Source organism: Pongo pygmaeus, chromosome 20 (genome assembly GCF_028885625.2).
Source record: "Pongo pygmaeus isolate AG05252 chromosome 20, NHGRI_mPonPyg2-v2.0_pri, whole genome shotgun sequence".
NCBI lineage: Eukaryota > Metazoa > Chordata > Mammalia > Primates > Hominidae > Pongo > Pongo pygmaeus.
In genome coordinates, this window is record NC_072393.2 from 26,372,471 (window position 1) to 26,394,077 (window position 21,607).

Below are 21,607 nucleotides of genomic sequence, written 5' to 3' on the forward strand. Positions count from 1 at the left end.
AACTTCAAATAAGAACGGGACAGAAGCATTCTCAGAAACATCTTTGTGATGTCTGCATTCAACTCGCGGAGTTGAAACTTCCTTTTGGTAGAGCAGTTTTGAAACTGTCTTTTTGTGGAAGCTACAAGTGGATATTTGGAACGCTTTGAGGCTTATGCTGGAAAAGCTAATAACTTCACATAAAAAGTAGAGAGAAGCATTCTCAGAAACTTCTTTGTGATGAGTGCATTCAAGTGTACATTTGGAGTGCTTTGAGGCCTTTGCTGGAAAAGGAAATAACTTCACATAAAAATTAGACAGAAGCATGCTCAGAAACTTCTTTGTGATGTGTGCATTCAACTCACAGAGTTGGATCTTCCTTTTCTTAGAGCGGTTTTGAAACAAGATTTTTGTAGAATATTCAAGTGGACATTTGGAGGGCTTTGAGGCCTATGCTGGAAAAGGAAATAACTTCACATAAAAACTAGACAGAAGCATTCTCAGAAACGTATTTGTTATGAGTCCATTCAACTCACAGAGTTGAACCTTCGTTTTGATAGGGCAGTTTTGAAACACTCTTTTTGTAGAATCTTCAAGTGGACATTTTTAGTGCTTTGACGATATGCTGGAAAAGGAAATATCTTCACATAAAAACTACACAGAAGCATTCTCAGAAACTTCTTTGTGATGTGTGCTTTCAACTCACAGATGTAAACATTTCTTTTGATCGAGTAGTTTTGAAACACTCTTTTTGTAGAATCTGCAAGTGGATATATGGAGCGCTTTGAAGCCTATGCTGGAAAAGGAAATATCTTCACATAAAAACTATACAGAAGCATTCTCAGCAACTTCCTTGGGATTTGTGCATTCAACTCGGAGAGTTGAACCGTCCTTTTGTGAGAGCAGTTTGGGAACACTCTTTTTGTAGAATCTGCAAGTGGATATTTGGAGCACTTTGAAGCCTAAGCTGGAAAAGGAAACAACTTCACATAAAAACTAGAAGGAAGCATTCTCACAAACTTTTTTGTGATGTGTGCATTCAACTCAGCGAGTTTAACCTTACTTTTGATAGAGCAGTTTTGAAACACTCTTTTTGTAGAATGTGCAAGTAGACATTTGGAGCTCTTTCAGGCCTGTGCTGGAATAGAAAAGATCTTCACACGAAAACTAGACAGAAGCATTCTCAGAAACTTCTTTGTGATGTGTGCATTCCACTCACAGAGTTGAACCTTCCTTTTGATAGAGCAATTCTGAAACACTCTTTTTGTAGAATCCGCAAGTGGATATTCGGAGCGCTTTGAGGCCTATGCTGGAAAAGCAAATATTTTCACGTAAAAACAAGGCGGAAGCACTCTATCAAACTTCTTTGTGATGTTTACATTCAACTCACAGAGTTGAACCTTCCCTTGAATAGAGCGGTTTTGAAAGAATCTTTTTGTAGTATATGCAACTAGACATTTGGAGCGCTTTGAGTCCTATGAGGGAAATGGAATTATTTTTAGATGAAAACTAGACAGAGGCATTCTCAGAAACATATTTGTTACGAGTGAATTCAAGTCACAGAGTTGAACCTTCCTTTTGGCAGAGCGGTTTTGAAACCCTCTTTTTATTGACTCTTCCATTGGAGATTTAGGGCGCTTTGACGCGATGCTGGAAAAGGAAATATCTTCACATAAAAACTAGACAGATGCATTCCCAGAAACTTCTTTTTGATGTGTGCTTTCAACTCACAGAGTTGAACCTTTCTCTTGATAGAGCAGTTTTGAAACCCTCTCTTTGAAGAATCTTCATGTGGACATTTGGATATCTTTGAGGCCTATGCTGGAAAAGGAAATATCTTCACATAAAACCAAGACAGAAGCATTCTCAGAAACTACTTTGCAATGTGTGCGTTCAACACACAGACTTTAAACTTACTTTTGGCGGAGCAGTTCTGAAACAGTCTTTTTGTACAGTCTGCAAGTGGATATTTGGAGCGCTTTAAGGCCTACGCTGAAAAAAGAAATAACTTCAATCAAAAAGTAGAAAGAAGCATTCTCAGAAACCTCTTTGTGATGTGTGTATTGAACTCACAGAGTTGAACCTTCCTTTTGATAGAGGAGTTTTGAAATACTCTTTTTGTAGGATCTGCAAGTGAATAGTTGGAATGATTTGAGGCCTATGATGGTAAAGGAAATATCTTCACATAAAAACGATAGAGAAGCATTCTCGGAAACTTCCTTGTGATGTGTGCATTCAACTCACAGAGTTGAACCTTCCTTCTGATAGTGCAGTTTTGAAACACTCGTTTTGTATCATCTGCAAGTGGATACTTGGAGCGCTTTGAAGCCTATACTGGAAAAGTAAATGTCTTCTCATAAAAACTATACAGAAGCAATCTCCGAAACCACCTTGTGATGTGTGTATTCAACTCAGAGAGTTGAACCTTCCTTTTTTTAGAGCAGTTTTGAAACACTCTTTTTGCAAAATCTGCAAGTGAATACTTGGATCGCTTTGAAGCCTCTGCAGGGTAAAGGAAATATCTTCACATAAAAACAAAACAGAAGCATCGTCAGAAACTTCTTTATGATGTGTGCATTCAATTCACAGAGTTGAACCTTCCTTTTGATAGAGCAGTATTGAAACACTCCTTTTGCAGTGTGTGCAAGTAGACATTTGGAGCTCTTTCAGGCCTGTGCTGGAAAAGGAAATATCTTCACACAAAAACTAGACAGAAGTATTCTCAGAAACTTCTTTGTGATGCATGCATTCAAAACACGGAGTTGAACTTTCCCTTTGATAGAACAGTTTTGAAACACTCTTATTGTAGAATCTGCATGTGGATATTTGGAGCGCTTTGAGGCCTATGCTAGAAAAGAAAATATCTTCGCATAAAAATGAGACAGAAGCATTCTCAGAAACTTTTTTGTGATGTGTGCATTAAACTCACAGTGTTGAACCTGCCTTTTGACAGAGCAGTTTTGAAACACTCTTTTTGTAGAATCTGCAGGTGGATATTTGGAGTGCTTTGAGGACAATGCTATATAAGGAAATGTCTTCACATAAAACCTAGACAGAAACATTATCAGAAACTTCTTTGTGATGTGTGCTTCCAAATCACAGAGTTGAACCTTCCTTTTGATATAGCAGGTTTGGAACACACTTTTTGTGGAATCTGCAAGTGAATTTTGGGAGCGCTTTGAGGACTATGCTGGAAAAGGAAATATATTCACATAAAAACTGGAAAGAGGCATTCTCGAAAACTTCTCTGTGATGTGTGCGCTGAACTCACAAAGTTGAACATCCCTTTTGCTAGAGCAGTTTTGAAACACTGTTTTTGTAAAATCTGCAAGTGAATATTTGGAGTGATTGAGACCTCTGCTGGAAAATCATATAACTTCAAATAAGAACGGGACAGAAGCATTCTCAGAAACATCTTTGTGATGTCTGCATTCAACTCGCGGAGTTGAAACTTCCTTTTGGTAGAGCAGTTTTGAAACTGTCTTTTTGTGGAAGCTACAAGTGGATATTTGGAACGCTTTGAGGCTTATGCTGGAAAAGCTAATAACTTCACATAAAAAGTAGAGAGAAGCATTCTCAGAAACTTCTTTGTGATGAGTGCATTCAAGTGTACATTTGGAGTGCTTTGAGGCCTTTGCTGGAAAAGGAAATAACTTCACATAAAAATTAGACAGAAGCATGCTCAGAAACTTCTTTGTGATGTGTGCATTCAACTCACAGAGTTGGATCTTCCTTTTCTTAGAGCGGTTTTGAAACAAGATTTTTGTAGAATATTCAAGTGGACATTTGGAGGGCTTTGAGGCCTACGCTGGAAAAGGAAATAACTTCACATAAAAACTAGACAGAAGCATTCTCAGAAACGTATTTGTTATGAGTCCATTCAACTCACAGAGTTGAACCTTCGTTTTGATAGGGCAGTTTTGAAACACTCTTTTTGTAGAATCTTCAAGTGGACATTTTTAGTGCTTTGACGATATGCTGGAAAAGGAAATATCTTCACATAAAAACTACACAGAAGCATTCTCAGAAACTTCTTTGTGATGTGTGCTTTCAACTCACAGATGTAAACATTTCTTTTGATCGAGTAGTTTTGAAACACTCTTTTTGTAGAATCTGCAAGTGGATATATGGAGCGCTTTGAAGCCTATGCTGGAAAAGGAAATATCTTCACATAAAAACTATACAGAAGCATTCTCAGCAACTTCCTTGGGATTTGTGCATTCAACTCGGAGAGTTGAACCGTCCTTTTGTGAGAGCAGTTTGGGAACACTCTTTTTGTAGAATCTGCAAGTGGATATTTGGAGCACTTTGAAGCCTAAGCTGGAAAAGGAAACAACTTCACATAAAAACTAGAAGGAAGCATTCTCACAAACTTTTTTGTGATGTGTGCATTCAACTCAGCGAGTTTAACCTTACTTTTGATAGAGCAGTTTTGAAACACTCTTTTTGTAGAATGTGCAAGTAGACATTTGGAGCTCTTTCAGGCCTGTGCTGGAATAGAAAAGATCTTCACACGAAAACTAGACAGAAGCATTCTCAGAAACTTCTTTGTGATGTGTGCATTCCACTCACAGAGTTGAACCTTCCTTTTGATAGAGCAATTCTGAAACACTCTTTTTGTAGAATCCGCAAGTGGATATTCGGAGCGCTTTGAGGCCTATGCTGGAAAAGCAAATATTTTCACGTAAAAACAAGGCGGAAGCACTCTATCAAACTTCTTTGTGATGTTTACATTCAACTCACAGAGTTGAACCTTCCCTTGAATAGAGCGGTTTTGAAAGAATCTTTTTGTAGTATATGCAACTAGACATTTGGAGCGCTTTGAGTCCTATGAGGGAAATGGAATTATTTTTAGATGAAAACTAGACAGAGGCATTCTCAGAAACATATTTGTTACGAGTGAATTCAAGTCACAGAGTTGAACCTTCCTTTTGGCAGAGCGGTTTTGAAACCCTCTTTTTATTGACTCTTCCATTGGAGATTTAGGGCGCTTTGACGCGATGCTGGAAAAGGAAATATCTTCACATAAAAACTAGACAGATGCATTCCCAGAAACTTCTTTTTGATGTGTGCTTTCAACTCACAGAGTTGAACCTTTCTCTTGATAGAGCAGTTTTGAAACCCTCTCTTTGAAGAATCTTCATGTGGACATTTGGATATCTTTGAGGCCTATGCTGGAAAAGGAAATATCTTCACATAAAACCAAGACAGAAGCATTCTCAGAAACTACTTTGCAATGTGTGCGTTCAACACACAGACTTTAAACTTACTTTTGGCGGAGCAGTTCTGAAACAGTCTTTTTGTACAGTCTGCAAGTGGATATTTGGAGCGCTTTAAGGCCTACGCTGAAAAAAGAAATAACTTCAATCAAAAAGTAGAAAGAAGCATTCTCAGAAACCTCTTTGTGATGTGTGTATTGAACTCACAGAGTTGAACCTTCCTTTTGATAGAGGAGTTTTGAAATACTCTTTTTGTAGGATCTGCAAGTGAATAGTTGGAATGATTTGAGGCCTATGATGGTAAAGGAAATATCTTCACATAAAAACGATAGAGAAGCATTCTCGGAAACTTCCTTGTGATGTGTGCATTCAACTCACAGAGTTGAACCTTCCTTCTGATAGTGCAGTTTTGAAACACTCGTTTTGTATCATCTGCAAGTGGATACTTGGAGCGCTTTGAAGCCTATACTGGAAAAGTAAATGTCTTCTCATAAAAACTATACAGAAGCAATCTCCGAAACCACCTTGTGATGTGTGTATTCAACTCAGAGAGTTGAACCTTCCTTTTTTTAGAGCAGTTTTGAAACACTCTTTTTGCAAAATCTGCAAGTGAATACTTGGATCGCTTTGAAGCCTCTGCAGGGTAAAGGAAATATCTTCACATAAAAACAAAACAGAAGCATCGTCAGAAACTTCTTTATGATGTGTGCATTCAATTCACAGAGTTGAACCTTCCTTTTGATAGAGCAGTATTGAAACACTCCTTTTGCAGTGTGTGCAAGTAGACATTTGGAGCTCTTTCAGGCCTGTGCTGGAAAAGGAAATATCTTCACACAAAAACTAGACAGAAGTATTCTCAGAAACTTCTTTGTGATGCATGCATTCAAAACACGGAGTTGAACTTTCCCTTTGATAGAACAGTTTTGAAACACTCTTATTGTAGAATCTGCATGTGGATATTTGGAGCGCTTTGAGGCCTATGCTAGAAAAGAAAATATCTTCGCATAAAAATGAGACAGAAGCATTCTCAGAAACTTTTTTGTGATGTGTGCATTAAACTCACAGTGTTGAACCTGCCTTTTGACAGAGCAGTTTTGAAACACTCTTTTTGTAGAATCTGCAGGTGGATATTTGGAGTGCTTTGAGGACAATGCTATATAAGGAAATGTCTTCACATAAAACCTAGACAGAAACATTATCAGAAACTTCTTTGTGATGTGTGCTTCCAAATCACAGAGTTGAACCTTCCTTTTGATATAGCAGGTTTGGAACACACTTTTTGTGGAATCTGCAAGTGAATTTTGGGAGCGCTTTGAGGACTATGCTGGAAAAGGAAATATATTCACATAAAAACTGGAAAGAGGCATTCTCGAAAACTTCTCTGTGATGTGTGCGCTGAACTCACAAAGTTGAACATCCCTTTTGCTAGAGCAGTTTTGAAACACTGTTTTTGTAAAATCTGCAAGTGAATATTTGGAGTGATTGAGACCTCTGCTGGAAAATCATATAACTTCAAATAAGAACGGGACAGAAGCATTCTCAGAAACATCTTTGTGATGTCTGCATTCAACTCGCGGAGTTGAAACTTCCTTTTGGTAGAGCAGTTTTGAAACTGTCTTTTTGTGGAAGCTACAAGTGGATATTTGGAACGCTTTGAGGCTTATGCTGGAAAAGCTAATAACTTCACATAAAAAGTAGAGAGAAGCATTCTCAGAAACTTCTTTGTGATGAGTGCATTCAAGTGTACATTTGGAGTGCTTTGAGGCCTTTGCTGGAAAAGGAAATAACTTCACATAAAAATTAGACAGAAGCATGCTCAGAAACTTCTTTGTGATGTGTGCATTCAACTCACAGAGTTGGATCTTCCTTTTCTTAGAGCGGTTTTGAAACAAGATTTTTGTAGAATATTCAAGTGGACATTTGGAGGGCTTTGAGGCCTACGCTGGAAAAGGAAATAACTTCACATAAAAACTAGACAGAAGCATTCTCAGAAACGTATTTGTTATGAGTCCATTCAACTCACAGAGTTGAACCTTCGTTTTGATAGGGCAGTTTTGAAACACTCTTTTTGTAGAATCTTCAAGTGGACATTTTTAGTGCTTTGACGATATGCTGGAAAAGGAAATATCTTCACATAAAAACTACACAGAAGCATTCTCAGAAACTTCTTTGTGATGTGTGCTTTCAACTCACAGATGTAAACATTTCTTTTGATCGAGTAGTTTTGAAACACTCTTTTTGTAGAATCTGCAAGTGGATATATGGAGCGCTTTGAAGCCTATGCTGGAAAAGGAAATATCTTCACATAAAAACTATACAGAAGCATTCTCAGCAACTTCCTTGGGATTTGTGCATTCAACTCGGAGAGTTGAACCGTCCTTTTGTGAGAGCAGTTTGGGAACACTCTTTTTGTAGAATCTGCAAGTGGATATTTGGAGCACTTTGAAGCCTAAGCTGGAAAAGGAAACAACTTCACATAAAAACTAGAAGGAAGCATTCTCACAAATTTTTTTGTGATGTGTGCATTCAACTCAGCGAGTTTAACCTTACTTTTGATAGAGCAGTTTTGAAACACTCTTTTTGTAGAATGTGCAAGTAGACATTTGGAGCTCTTTCAGGCCTGTGCTGGAATAGAAAAGATCTTCACACGAAAACTAGACAGAAGCATTCTCAGAAACTTCTTTGTGATGTGTGCATTCCACTCACAGAGTTGAACCTTCCTTTTGATAGAGCAATTCTGAAACACTCTTTTTGTAGAATCCGCAAGTGGATATTCGGAGCGCTTTGAGGCCTATGCTGGAAAAGCAAATATTTTCACGTAAAAACAAGGCGGAAGCACTCTATCAAACTTCTTTGTGATGCTTACATTCAACTCACAGAGTTGAACCTTCCCTTGAATAGAGCGGTTTTGAAAGAATCTTTTTGTAGTATATGCAACTAGACATTTGGAGCGCTTTGAGTCCTATGAGGGAAATGGAATTATTTTTAGATGAAAACTAGACAGAGGCATTCTCAGAAACATATTTGTTACGAGTGAATTCAAGTCACAGAGTTGAACCTTCCTTTTGGCAGAGCGGTTTTGAAACCCTCTTTTTATTGACTCTTCCATTGGAGATTTAGGGCGCTTTGACGCGATGCTGGAAAAGGAAATATCTTCACATAAAAACTAGACAGATGCATTCCCAGAAACTTCTTTTTGATGTGTGCTTTCAACTCACAGAGTTGAACCTTTCTCTTGATAGAGCAGTTTTGAAACCCTCTCTTTGAAGAATCTTCATGTGGACATTTGGATATCTTTGAGGCCTATGCTGGAAAAGGAAATATCTTCACATAAAACCAAGACAGAAGCATTCTCAGAAACTACTTTGCAATGTGTGCGTTCAACACACAGACTTTAAACTTACTTTTGGCGGAGCAGTTCTGAAACAGTCTTTTTGTACAGTCTGCAAGTGGATATTTGGAGCGCTTTAAGGCCTACGCTGAAAAAAGAAATAACTTCAATCAAAAAGTAGAAAGAAGCATTCTCAGAAACCTCTTTGTGATGTGTGTATTGAACTCACAGAGTTGAACCTTCCTTTTGATAGAGGAGTTTTGAAATACTCTTTTTGTAGGATCTGCAAGTGAATAGTTGGAATGATTTGAGGCCTATGATGGTAAAGGAAATATCTTCACATAAAAACGATAGAGAAGCATTCTCGGAAACTTCCTTGTGATGTGTGCATTCAACTCACAGAGTTGAACCTTCCTTCTGATAGTGCAGTTTTGAAACACTCGTTTTGTATCATCTGCAAGTGGATACTTGGAGCGCTTTGAAGCCTATACTGGAAAAGTAAATGTCTTCTCATAAAAACTATACAGAAGAAATCTCCGAAACCACCTTGTGATGTGTGTATTCAACTCAGAGAGTTGAACCTTCCTTTTTTTAGAGCAGTTTTGAAACACTCTTTTTGCAAAATCTGCAAGTGAATACTTGGATCGCTTTGAAGCCTCTGCAGGGTAAAGGAAATATCTTCACATAAAAACAAAACAGAAGCATCGTCAGAAACTTCTTTATGATGTGTGCATTCAATTCACAGAGTTGAACCTTCCTTTTGATAGAGCAGTATTGAAACACTCCTTTTGCAGTGTGTGCAAGTAGACATTTGGAGCTCTTTCAGGCCTGTGCTGGAAAAGGAAATATCTTCACACAAAAACTAGACAGAAGTATTCTCAGAAACTTCTTTGTGATGCATGCATTCAAAACACGGAGTTGAACCTTCCCTTTGATAGAACAGTTTTGAAACACTCTTATTGTAGAATCTGCATGTGGATATTTGGAGCGCTTTGAGGCCTATGCTAGAAAAGAAAATATCTTCGCATAAAAATGAGACAGAAGCATTCTCAGAAACTTTTTTGTGATGTGTGCATTAAACTCACAGTGTTGAACCTGCCTTTTGACAGAGCAGTTTTGAAACACTCTTTTTGTAGAATCTGCAGGTGGATATTTGGAGTGCTTTGAGGACAATGCTATATAAGGAAATGTCTTCACATAAAACCTAGACAGAAACATTATCAGAAACTTCTTTGTGATGTGTGCTTCCAAATCACAGAGTTGAACCTTCCTTTTGATATAGCAGGTTTGGAACACACTTTTTGTGGAATCTGCAAGTGAATTTTGGGAGCGCTTTGAGGACTATGCTGGAAAAGGAAATATATTCACATAAAAACTGGAAAGAGGCATTCTCGAAAACTTCTCTGTGATGTGTGCGCTGAACTCACAAAGTTGAACATCCCTTTTGCTAGAGCAGTTTTGAAACACTGTTTTTGTAAAATCTGCAAGTGAATATTTGGAGTGATTGAGACCTCTGCTGGAAAATCATATAACTTCAAATAAGAACGGGACAGAAGCATTCTCAGAAACATCTTTGTGATGTCTGCATTCAACTCGCGGAGTTGAAACTTCCTTTTGGTAGAGCAGTTTTGAAACTGTCTTTTTGTGGAAGCTACAAGTGGATATTTGGAACGCTTTGAGGCTTATGCTGGAAAAGCTAATAACTTCACATAAAAAGTAGAGAGAAGCATTCTCAGAAACTTCTTTGTGATGAGTGCATTCAAGTGTACATTTGGAGTGCTTTGAGGCCTTTGCTGGAAAAGGAAATAACTTCACATAAAAATTAGACAGAAGCATGCTCAGAAACTTCTTTGTGATGTGTGCATTCAACTCACAGAGTTGGATCTTCCTTTTCTTAGAGCGGTTTTGAAACAAGATTTTTGTAGAATATTCAAGTGGACATTTGGAGGGCTTTGAGGCCTACGCTGGAAAAGGAAATAACTTCACATAAAAACTAGACAGAAGCATTCTCAGAAACGTATTTGTTATGAGTCCATTCAACTCACAGAGTTGAACCTTCGTTTTGATAGGGCAGTTTTGAAACACTCTTTTTGTAGAATCTTCAAGTGGACATTTTTAGTGCTTTGACGATATGCTGGAAAAGGAAATATCTTCACATAAAAACTACACAGAAGCATTCTCAGAAACTTCTTTGTGATGTGTGCTTTCAACTCACAGATGTAAACATTTCTTTTGATCGAGTAGTTTTGAAACACTCTTTTTGTAGAATCTGCAAGTGGATATATGGAGCGCTTTGAAGCCTATGCTGGAAAAGGAAATATCTTCACATAAAAACTATACAGAAGCATTCTCAGCAACTTCCTTGGGATTTGTGCATTCAACTCGGAGAGTTGAACCGTCCTTTTGTGAGAGCAGTTTGGGAACACTCTTTTTGTAGAATCTGCAAGTGGATATTTGGAGCACTTTGAAGCCTAAGCTGGAAAAGGAAACAACTTCACATAAAAACTAGAAGGAAGCATTCTCACAAATTTTTTTGTGATGTGTGCATTCAACTCAGCGAGTTTAACCTTACTTTTGATAGAGCAGTTTTGAAACACTCTTTTTGTAGAATGTGCAAGTAGACATTTGGAGCTCTTTCAGGCCTGTGCTGGAATAGAAAAGATCTTCACACGAAAACTAGACAGAAGCATTCTCAGAAACTTCTTTGTGATGTGTGCATTCCACTCACAGAGTTGAACCTTCCTTTTGATAGAGCAATTCTGAAACACTCTTTTTGTAGAATCCGCAAGTGGATATTCGGAGCGCTTTGAGGCCTATGCTGGAAAAGCAAATATTTTCACGTAAAAACAAGGCGGAAGCACTCTATCAAACTTCTTTGTGATGCTTACATTCAACTCACAGAGTTGAACCTTCCCTTGAATAGAGCGGTTTTGAAAGAATCTTTTTGTAGTATATGCAACTAGACATTTGGAGCGCTTTGAGTCCTATGAGGGAAATGGAATTATTTTTAGATGAAAACTAGACAGAGGCATTCTCAGAAACATATTTGTTACGAGTGAATTCAAGTCACAGAGTTGAACCTTCCTTTTGGCAGAGCGGTTTTGAAACCCTCTTTTTATTGACTCTTCCATTGGAGATTTAGGGCGCTTTGACGCGATGCTGGAAAAGGAAATATCTTCACATAAAAACTAGACAGATGCATTCCCAGAAACTTCTTTTTGATGTGTGCTTTCAACTCACAGAGTTGAACCTTTCTCTTGATAGAGCAGTTTTGAAACCCTCTCTTTGAAGAATCTTCATGTGGACATTTGGATATCTTTGAGGCCTATGCTGGAAAAGGAAATATCTTCACATAAAACCAAGACAGAAGCATTCTCAGAAACTACTTTGCAATGTGTGCGTTCAACACACAGACTTTAAACTTACTTTTGGCGGAGCAGTTCTGAAACAGTCTTTTTGTACAGTCTGCAAGTGGATATTTGGAGCGCTTTAAGGCCTACGCTGAAAAAAGAAATAACTTCAATCAAAAAGTAGAAAGAAGCATTCTCAGAAACCTCTTTGTGATGTGTGTATTGAACTCACAGAGTTGAACCTTCCTTTTGATAGAGGAGTTTTGAAATACTCTTTTTGTAGGATCTGCAAGTGAATAGTTGGAATGATTTGAGGCCTATGATGGTAAAGGAAATATCTTCACATAAAAACGATAGAGAAGCATTCTCGGAAACTTCCTTGTGATGTGTGCATTCAACTCACAGAGTTGAACCTTCCTTCTGATAGTGCAGTTTTGAAACACTCGTTTTGTATCATCTGCAAGTGGATACTTGGAGCGCTTTGAAGCCTATACTGGAAAAGTAAATGTCTTCTCATAAAAACTATACAGAAGAAATCTCCGAAACCACCTTGTGATGTGTGTATTCAACTCAGAGAGTTGAACCTTCCTTTTTTTAGAGCAGTTTTGAAACACTCTTTTTGCAAAATCTGCAAGTGAATACTTGGATCGCTTTGAAGCCTCTGCAGGGTAAAGGAAATATCTTCACATAAAAACAAAACAGAAGCATCGTCAGAAACTTCTTTATGATGTGTGCATTCAATTCACAGAGTTGAACCTTCCTTTTGATAGAGCAGTATTGAAACACTCCTTTTGCAGTGTGTGCAAGTAGACATTTGGAGCTCTTTCAGGCCTGTGCTGGAAAAGGAAATATCTTCACACAAAAACTAGACAGAAGTATTCTCAGAAACTTCTTTGTGATGCATGCATTCAAAACACGGAGTTGAACCTTCCCTTTGATAGAACAGTTTTGAAACACTCTTATTGTAGAATCTGCATGTGGATATTTGGAGCGCTTTGAGGCCTATGCTAGAAAAGAAAATATCTTCGCATAAAAATGAGACAGAAGCATTCTCAGAAACTTTTTTGTGATGTGTGCATTAAACTCACAGTGTTGAACCTGCCTTTTGACAGAGCAGTTTTGAAACACTCTTTTTGTAGAATCTGCAGGTGGATATTTGGAGTGCTTTGAGGACAATGCTATATAAGGAAATGTCTTCACATAAAACCTAGACAGAAACATTATCAGAAACTTCTTTGTGATGTGTGCTTCCAAATCACAGAGTTGAACCTTCCTTTTGATATAGCAGGTTTGGAACACACTTTTTGTGGAATCTGCAAGTGAATTTTGGGAGCGCTTTGAGGACTATGCTGGAAAAGGAAATATATTCACATAAAAACTGGAAAGAGGCATTCTCGAAAACTTCTCTGTGATGTGTGCGCTGAACTCACAAAGTTGAACATCCCTTTTGCTAGAGCAGTTTTGAAACACTGTTTTTGTAAAATCTGCAAGTGAATATTTGGAGTGATTGAGACCTCTGCTGGAAAATCATATAACTTCAAATAAGAACGGGACAGAAGCATTCTCAGAAACATCTTTGTGATGTCTGCATTCAACTCGCGGAGTTGAAACTTCCTTTTGGTAGAGCAGTTTTGAAACTGTCTTTTTGTGGAAGCTACAAGTGGATATTTGGAACGCTTTGAGGCTTATGCTGGAAAAGCTAATAACTTCACATAAAAAGTAGAGAGAAGCATTCTCAGAAACTTCTTTGTGATGAGTGCATTCAAGTGTACATTTGGAGTGCTTTGAGGCCTTTGCTGGAAAAGGAAATAACTTCACATAAAAATTAGACAGAAGCATGCTCAGAAACTTCTTTGTGATGTGTGCATTCAACTCACAGAGTTGGATCTTCCTTTTCTTAGAGCGGTTTTGAAACAAGATTTTTGTAGAATATTCAAGTGGACATTTGGAGGGCTTTGAGGCCTATGCTGGAAAAGGAAATAACTTCACATAAAAACTAGACAGAAGCATTCTCAGAAACGTATTTGTTATGAGTCCATTCAACTCACAGAGTTGAACCTTCGTTTTGATAGGGCAGTTTTGAAACACTCTTTTTGTAGAATCTTCAAGTGGACATTTTTAGTGCTTTGACGATATGCTGGAAAAGGAAATATCTTCACATAAAAACTACACAGAAGCATTCTCAGAAACTTCTTTGTGATGTGTGCTTTCAACTCACAGATGTAAACATTTCTTTTGATCGAGTAGTTTTGAAACACTCTTTTTGTAGAATCTGCAAGTGGATATATGGAGCGCTTTGAAGCCTATGCTGGAAAAGGAAATATCTTCACATAAAAACTATACAGAAGCATTCTCAGCAACTTCCTTGGGATTTGTGCATTCAACTCGGAGAGTTGAACCGTCATTTTGTGAGAGCAGTTTGGGAACACTCTTTTTCTAGAATCTGCAAGTGGATATTTGGAGCACTTTGAAGCCTAAGCTGGAAAAGGAAACAACTTCACATAAAAACTAGAAGGAAGCATTCTCACAAACTTTTTTGTGATGTGTGCATTCAACTCAGCGAGTTTAACCTTACTTTTGATAGAGCAGTTTTGAAACACTCTTTTTGTAGAATGTGCAAGTAGACATTTGGAGCTCTTTCAGGCCTGTGCTGGAATAGAAAAGATCTTCACACGAAAACTAGACAGAAGCATTCTCAGAAACTTCTTTGTGATGTGTGCATTCCACTCACAGAGTTGAACCTTCCTTTTGATAGAGCAATTCTGAAACACTCTTTTTGTAGAATCCGCAAGTGGATATTCGGAGCGCTTTGAGGCCTATGCTGGAAAAGCAAATATTTTCACGTAAAAACAAGGCGGAAGCACTCTATCAAACTTCTTTGTGATGTTTACATTCAACTCACAGAGTTGAACCTTCCCTTGAATAGAGCGGTTTTGAAAGAATCTTTTTGTAGTATATGCAACTAGACATTTGGAGCGCTTTGAGTCCTATGAGGGAAATGGAATTATTTTTAGATGAAAACTAGACAGAGGCATTCTCAGAAACATATTTGTTACGAGTGAATTCAAGTCACAGAGTTGAACCTTCCTTTTGGCAGAGCGGTTTTGAAACCCTCTTTTTATTGACTCTTCCATTGGAGATTTAGGGCGCTTTGACGCGATGCTGGAAAAGGAAATATCTTCACATAAAAACTAGACAGATGCATTCCCAGAAACTTCTTTTTGATGTGTGCTTTCAACTCACAGAGTTGAACCTTTCTCTTGATAGAGCAGTTTTGAAACCCTCTCTTTGAAGAATCTTCATGTGGACATTTGGATATCTTTGAGGCCTATGCTGGAAAAGGAAATATCTTCACATAAAAACAAGACAGAAGCATTCTCAGAAACTGCTTTGCAATGTGTGCGTTCAACCCACAGACTTTAAACTTACTTTTGGCGGAGCAGTTCTGAAACAGTCTTTTTGTACAGTCTGCAAGTGGATATTTGGAGCGCTTTAAGGCCTACGCTGAAAAAAGAAATAACTTCAATCAAAAAGTAGAAAGAAGCATTCTCAGAAACCTCTTTGTGATGTGTGTATTGAACTCACAGAGTTGAACCTTCCTTTTGATAGAGGAGTTTTGAAATACTCTTTTTGTAGGATCTGCAAGTGAATAGTTGGAATGATTTGAGGCCTATGATGGTAAAGGAAATATCTTCACATAAAAACGATAGAGAAGCATTCTCGGAAACTTCCTTGTGATGTGTGCATTCAACTCACAGAGTTGAACCTTCCTTCTGATAGTGCAGTTTTGAAACACTCGTTTTGTATCATCTGCAAGTGGATACTTGGAGCGCTTTGAAGCCTATACTGGAAAAGTAAATGTCTTCTCATAAAAACTATACAGAAGCAATCTCCGAAACCACCTTGTGATGTGTGTATTCAACTCAGAGAGTTGAACCTTCCTTTTTTTAGAGCAGTTTTGAAACACTCTTTTTGCAAAATCTGCAAGTGAATACTTGGATCGCTTTGAAGCCTCTGCAGGGTAAAGGAAATATCTTCACATAAAAACAAAACAGAAGCATCGTCAGAAACTTCTTTATGATGTGTGCATTCAATTCACAGAGTTGAACCTTCCTTTTGATAGAGCAGTATTGAAACACTCCTTTTGCAGTGTGTGCAAGTAGACATTTGGAGCTCTTTCAGGCCTGTGCTGGAAAAGGAAATATCTTCACACAAAAACTAGACAGAAGTATTCTCAGAAACTTCTTTGTGATGCATGCATTCAAAACACGGAGTTGAACCTTCCCTTTGATAGAACAGTTTTGAAACACTCTTATTGTAGAATCTGCATGTGGATATTTGGAGCGCTTTGAGGCCTATGCTAGAAAAGAAAATATCTTCGCATAAAAATGAGACAGAAGCATTCTCAGAAACTTTTTTGTGATGTGTGCATTAAACTCACAGTGTTGAACCTGCCTTTTGACAGAGCAGTTTTGAAACACTCTTTTTGTAGAATCTGCAGGTGGATATTTGGAGTGCTTTGAGGACAATGCTATATAAGGAAATGTCTTCACATCAAACCTAGACAGAAACATTATCAGAAACTTCTTTGTGATGTGTGCTTCCAAATCACAGAGTTGAACCTTCCTTTTGATATAGCAGGTTTGGAACACACTTTTTGTGGAATCTGCAAGTGAATTTTGGGAGCGCTTTGAGGACTATGCTGGAAAAGGAAATATATTCACATAAAAACTGGAAAGAGGCATTCTCAGAAACTTCTCTGTGATGTGTGCGCTGAACTCACAAAGTTGAACATCCCTTTTGCTAGAGCAGTTTTGAAACACTGTTTTTGTAAAATCTGCAAGTGAATATTTGGAGTGATTGAGACCTCTGCTGGAAAATCATATAACTTCAAATAAGAACGGGACAGAAGCATTCTCAGAAACATCTTTGTGATGTCTGCATTCAACTCGCGGAGTTGAAACTTCCTTTTGGTAGAGCAGTTTTGAAACTGTCTTTTTGTGGAAGCTACAAGTGGATATTTGGAACGCTTTGAGGCTTATGCTGGAAAAGCTAATAACTTCACATAAAAAGTAGAGAGAAGCATTCTCAGAAACTTCTTTGTGATGAGTGCATTCAAGTGTACATTTGGAGTGCTTTGAGGCCTTTGCTGGAAAAGGAAATAACTTCACATAAAAATTAGACAGAAGCATGCTCAGAAACTTCTTTGTGATGTGTGCATTCAACTCACAGAGTTGGATCTTCCTTTTCTTAGAGCGGTTTTGAAACAAGATTTTTGTAGAATATTCAAGTGGACATTTGGAGGGCTTTGAGGCCTATGCTGGAAAAGGAAATAACTTCACATAAAAACTAGACAGAAGCATTCTCAGAAACGTATTTGTTATGAGTCCATTCAACTCACAGAGTTGAACCTTCGTTTTGATAGGGCAGTTTTGAAACACTCTTTTTGTAGAATCTTCAAGTGGACATTTTTAGTGCTTTGACGATATGCTGGAAAAGGAAATATCTTCACATAAAAACTACACAGAAGCATTCTCAGAAACTTCTTTGTGATGTGTGCTTTCAACTCACAGATGTAAACATTTCTTTTGATAGAGTAGTTTTGAAACACTCTTTTTGTAGAATCTGCAAGTGGATATATGGAGCGCTTTGAAGCCTATGCTGGAAAAGGAAATATCTTCACATAAAAACTATACAGAAGCATTCTCAGCAACTTCCTTGGGATTTGTGCATTCAACTCGGAGAGTTGAACCGTCCTTTTGTGAGAGCAGTTTGGGGACACTCTTTTTGTAGAATCTGCAAGTGGATATTTGGAGCACTTTGAAGCCTAAGCTGGAAAAGGAAACAACTTCACATAAAAACTAGAAGGAAGCATTCTCACCAACTTTTTTGTGATGTGTGCATTCAACTCAGCGAGTTTAACCTTACTTTTGATAGAGCAGTTTTGAAACACTCTTTTTGTAGAATGTACAAGTAGACATTTGGAGCTCTTTCAGGCCTGTGCTGGAATAGAAAAGATCTTCACAGGAAAACTAGACAGAAGCATTCTCAGAAACTTCTTTGTGATGTGTGCATTCCACTCACAGAGTTGAACCTTCCTTTTGATAGAGCAATTCTGAAACACTCTTTTTGTAGAATCCGCAAGTGGATATTTGGAGCGCTTTGAGGCCTATGCTGGAAAAGCAAATATTTTCACGTAAAAACAAGGCGGAAGCACTCTATCAAACTTCTTTGTGATGTTTACATTCAACTCACAGAGTTGAACCTTCCCTTGAATAGAGCGGTTTTGAAAGAATCTTTTTGTAGTATATGCAACTAGATATTTGGAGCGCTTTGAGTCCTATGAGGGAAATGGAATTATTTTTAGATGAAAACTAGACAGAGGCATTCTCAGAAACATATTTGTTACGAGTGAATTCAAGTCACAGAGTTGAACCTTCCTTTTGGCAGAGCGGTTTTGAAACCCTCTTTTTATTGACTCTTCCATTGTAGATTTAGAGCGCTTTGACGCAATGCTGGAAAAGGAAATATCTTCACATAAAAACTAGACAGATGCATTCCCAGAAACTTCTTTTTGATGTGTGCTTTCAACTCACAGAGTTGAACCTTTCTCTTGATAGAGCAGTTTTGAAACCCTCTCTTTGAAGAATCTTCATGTGGACATTTGGATATCTTTGAGGCCTATGCTGGAAAAGGAAATATCTTCACATAAAAACAAGACAGAAGCATTCTCAGAAACTACTTTGCAATGTGTGCGTTCAACACACAGACTTTAAACTTACTTTTGGCGGAGCAGTTCTGAAACAGTCTTTTTGTACAGTCTGCAAGTGGATATTTGGAGCGCTTTAAGGCCTACGCTGAAAAAAGAAATAACTTCAATCAAAAAGTAGAAACAAGCATTCTCAGAAACCTCTTTGTGATGTGTGTATTGAACTCACAGAGTTGAACCTTCCTTTTGATAGAGGAGTATTGAAATACTCTTTTTGTAGGATCTGCAAGTGAATAGTTGGAATGATTTGAGGCCTATGATGGTAAAGGAAATATCTTCACATAAAAACGATAGAGAAGCATTCTCGGAAACTTCCTTGTGATGTGTGCATTCAACTCACAGAGTTGAACCTTCCTTCTGATAGTGCAGTTTTGAAACACTCGTTTTGTATCATCTGCAAGTGGATACTTGGAGCGCTTTGAAGCCTATACTGGAAAAGTAAATGTCTTCTCATAAAAACTATACAGAAGCAATCTCCGAAACCACCTTGTGATGTGTGTATTCAACTCAGAGAGTTGAACCTTCCTTTTTTTAGAGCAGTTTTGAAACACTCTTTTTGCAAAATCTGCAAGTGAATACTTGGATCGCTTTGAAGCCTCTGCAGGGTAAAGGAAATATCTTCACATAAAAACAAAACAGAAGCATCGTCAGAAACTTCTTTATGATGTGTGCATTCAATTCACAGAGTTGAACCTTCCTTTTGATAGAGCAGTTTTGAAACACTCTTATTGTAGAATCTGCATGTGGATATTTGGAGCGCTTTGAGGCCTATGCTAGAAAAGAAAATATCTTCGCATAAAAATGAGACAGAAGCATTCTCAGAAACTATTTTGTGATGTGTGCATTAAACTCACAGTGTTGAACCTGCCTTTTGACAGAGCAGTTTTGAAACACTCTTTTTGTAGAATCTGCAGGTGGATATTTGGAGTGCTTTGAGGACAATGCTATATAAGGAAATGTCTTCACATAAAACCTAGACAGAAACATTATCAGAAACTTCTTTGTGATGTGTGCTTCCAAATCACAGAGTTGAACCTTCCTTTTGATATAGCAGGTTTGGAACACACTTTTTGTGGAATCTGCAAGTGAATTTTGGGAGCGCTTTGAGGACTATGCTGGAAAAGGAAATATATTCACATAAAAACTAGAAAGAGGCATTCTCAAAAACTTCTCTGTGATGTGTGCGCTAAACTCACAAAGTTGAACATCCCTTTTGCTAGAGCAGTTTTGAAACACTGTTTTTGTAAAATCTGCAAGTGAATATTTGGAGTGATTGAGACCTCTGCTGGAAAATCATATAACTTCAAATAAGAACGGGACAGAAGTATTCTCAGAAACATCTTTGTGATGTCTGCATTCAACTCGCGGAGTTGAAACTTCCTTTTGGTAGAGCAGTTTTGAAACTGTCTTTTTGTGGAAGCTACAAGTGGATATTTGGAACGCTTTGAGGCTTATGCTGGAAAAGCTAATAACTTCACATAAAAAGTAGAGAGAAGCATTCTCAGAAACTTCTTTGTGATGAGTGCATTCAAGTGTACATTTGGAGTGCTTTGAGGCCTTTGCTGGAAAAGGAAATAACTTCACATAAAAATTAGACAGAAGCATGCTCAGAAACTTCTTTGTGATGTGTGCATTCAACTCACAGAGTTGGATCTTCCTTTTCTTAGAGCGGTTTTGAAACAAGATTTTTGTAGAATATTCAAGTGGACATTTGGAGGGCTTTGAGGCCTATGCTGGAAAAGGAAATAACTTCACATAAAAACTAGACAGAAGCATTCTCAGAAACGTATTTGTTATGAGTCCATTCAACTCACAGAGTTGAACCTTCGTTTTGATAGGGCAGTTTTGAAACACTCTTTTTGTAGAATCTTCAAGTGGACATTTTTAGTGCTTTGACGATATGCTGGAAAAGGAAATATCTTCACATAAAAACTACACAGAAGCATTCTCAGAAACTTCTTTGTGATGTGTGCTTTCAACTCACAGATGTAAACATTTCTTTTGATCGAGTAGTTTTGAAACACTCTTTTTGTAGAATCTGCAAGTGGATATATGGAGCGCTTTGAAGCCTATGCTGGAAAAGGAAATATCTTCACATAAAAACTATACAGAAGCATTCTCAGCAACTTCCTTGGGATTTGTGCATTCAACTCGGAGAGTTGAACCGTCCTTTTGTGAGAGCAGTTTGGGAACACTCTTTTTGTAGAATCTGCAAGTGGATATTTGGAGCACTTTGAAGCCTAAGCTGGAAAAGGAAACAACTTCACATAAAAACTAGAAGGAAGCATTCTCACAAACTTTTTTGTGATGTGTGCATTCAACTCAGCGAGTTTAACCTTACTTTTGATAGAGCAGTTTTGAAACACTCTTTTTGTAGAATGTGCAAGTAGACATTTGGAGCTCTTTCAGGCCTGTGCTGGAATAGAAAAGATCTTCACACGAAAACTAGACAGAAGCATTCTCAGAAACTTCTTTGTGATGTGTGCATTCCACTCACAGAGTTGAACCTTCCTTTTGATAGAGTAATTCTGATACACTCTTTTTGTAGAATCCGCAAGTGGATATTCGGAGCGCTTTGAGGCCTATGCTGGAAAAGCAAATATTTTCACGTAAAAACAAGGCGGAAGCACTCTATCAAACTTCTTTGTGATGTTTACATTCAACTCACAGAGTTGAACCTTCCCTTGAATAGAGCGGTTTTGAAAGAATCTTTTTGTAGTATATGCAACTAGATATTTGGAGCGCTTTGAGTCCTATGAGGGAAATATAATTATTTTTAGATGAAAACTAGACAGAGGCATTCTCAGAAACATATTTGTTACGAGTGAATTCAAGTCACAGAGTTGAACCTTCCTTTTGGCAGAGCGGTTTTGAAACCCTCTTTTTATTGACTCTTCCATTGGAGATTTAGGGCGCTTTGACGCGATGCTGGAAAAGGAAATATCTTCACATAAAAACT